Source organism: Schistocerca piceifrons, chromosome 6 (assembly GCF_021461385.2).
Source record: "Schistocerca piceifrons isolate TAMUIC-IGC-003096 chromosome 6, iqSchPice1.1, whole genome shotgun sequence".
NCBI classification, from domain to species: Eukaryota; Metazoa; Arthropoda; class Insecta; order Orthoptera; family Acrididae; genus Schistocerca; species Schistocerca piceifrons.
The window spans coordinates 563,710,926-563,713,119 of NC_060143.1; the positions used below are offsets into that span (position 1 = coordinate 563,710,926).

General features: G+C 44.9%; 1 non-coding gene across 1 annotated transcript; it reads right to left on the minus strand.

Annotated features, from left to right (window-relative positions):
• Nucleotides 1-439: 439 nt before the first annotated feature.
• Nucleotides 440-514, minus strand: Trnas-cga. Its single transcript has one exon. It is a non-coding gene; the product is annotated as a tRNA-Ser (tRNA).
• Nucleotides 515-2,194: the final 1,680 nt, after the last annotated feature.

The following is a 2,194-nucleotide window of genomic DNA, read 5'->3' on the forward strand; positions in this document are numbered from 1 at the left end:
CGACCATCCAAACAGTGGCAGATAAGATGAAGGATCGTGTTGAGACATGTGTGGAAGAGCATGGAGGATATTTCCAGCATCTATTTTGAGAAAATACACCCGAAGACACAAAAATTAGAAAAATTAACGTTTTTCCACCTGTGGCCAGTTTGGAAACATTGCGTTGATTTACGGAGTTGTGGCATGTCCTCTGAGGGATGTTGTGGCAAAACTCCGTCCAATTATCGCGTTAGGTTGCCAAAATCCAGAACTCGTTGGAGGGCACTGCCCATAAAGCTCAAAACGTTCTCAGTCGGTGGCATGCCTGGCCGCCTTGCTGGCCATGGTAGGGTTTGGCGAGCACGAATGCAAGCAGCAGAAACTCTCGCCGATTTCGGACGGGCGTTATCTTGCTCAAATGTAAGTACCAGATTGAAACTTCCTGGCAGATTAAAACTGTGTGCCCGACCGAGATTCGAACTCGGGACCTTTGCCTTTCGCGGGCAAGTGCTCTACCAACTGAGCTACCGAAGCACGACTCACGTCCGCTACTCACAGCTTTACTTCTGCCAGTATCTCGTCTCCTACCTTCCAGACTTTACAGAAGCTCTCCTGCGAACCTTGCAGAACTAGCACTCCTGAAAGAAAGGATATTGCGGAGACATGGCTTAGCCACAGCCTGGGGGATGTTTCCAGAATGAGATTGGTAGAGCACTTGCCCACGAAAGGCAAAGGTACCGAGTTCGAGTCTCGGTCGGGAACACAGTTTTAATCTGCCAGGAAGTTTCATATCAGCGCACACTCCGCTGCAGAGTGAAAATTTCATTCAAGTACCAGATTGCTTGCCATGAAGGGCAACAAAATGGCGCATAGAATACCATCGATGTACCTCTGTTCTGCATGGGGCGCGACAATCAGGTTGATATCCCACTGCTGTCCGGGGCGTCTCCAGAGACTCATCGCTGGTTATTGGGCTTCAGTTCTGCTCCAGTCATTGAGATTATAGGCCGAGATTTTGTCTCAGAGTGCACATATTTTGAGTGTACATATTATCAGTACATTAAGAAAGATTTGAATTTTTAGCGTTTAGGGCTGCGTCACTCTTGGCCGCCAGTGTATTACACAGTATTCGTAATTATTTTTCGCAGTATGAAATAAAACTGTTCAAAATCTTAAACTTCAGTTCAAAAATCGCACTGAAACAGTTTCTCTTCAATAACTCCGAATTACAAATCCTAACAAATAAACTGTTATATTGTATGTTGCGTATATTATTGAAGCGAATTACGCTCACCGCTGCGTATGAACCCTCAATATGATTTAAAAAAGTTGAATTCAAATCAAACTCAGTATCAAACGGAACAAAATCTTGGCCTGATTGAATATAAGGTATGTCACCAGCCAGTCAGGAATGCACTGCAAAGACAATCGGTGCACAATTTAGTTTCATATTTATGTTCGGCAGCAGTGGCCGCTAGAAGCCACACGGCTGCAGCTAAGTGTTGACCTGCCGTTGTTGCTAACACAGCCTATACCAGGTACTTGTATCTCCCCAAGCCGCTCGTGATACTCCGTGGTGCCGCTGGAATACCTCTTTCTAGAACGTATTCTATCGCACTTACCACATGATAAATCTCCCACTTCTATCACATGGCCGATCAATAATATTATTTAATATATTCTCCTATCCTTAGTAAAATTACGTACTAACGGTCACCATAGGCGAATCATTAGAAAGTGCTTGTTCATTCGGTGAAGTATGGAACCGTTCCTTTAAGTAGCCATTACTATTCAGCGACGCGCACTAGAGGAACGATAATTTGGCCGCAGAAGCTCCGGTAGGTAAGATAATCTTTGAACGATTGAGTGCTTCAGCTTTCGTATCTCTGCAGCGTGAATCTATCCGCCAGGTACTGGGGCTTAATATGAAGATGTATTTCCACTGCTCCCAACGGCATAAAATTAATCGTTGCAAGGCATAGTTCTGACGCAGATTCCAACGCCGCAGTAGTATATTTTGTCTAATTAGACGAGTGATAAGGTTATACTATAGAGGTAAGATATGACGAATTAATGTAATGGAAGTCGCACAGTCAGTCGATACAGGCTGAACATCGAGGTGAGTTGCGTGTGACATCTACTACAGGCAAGTGCACAGTGGACGCTTATCGCCTGTTGTAGCCCAACGAAGAAGATGACTGACGTGGGCATGGCA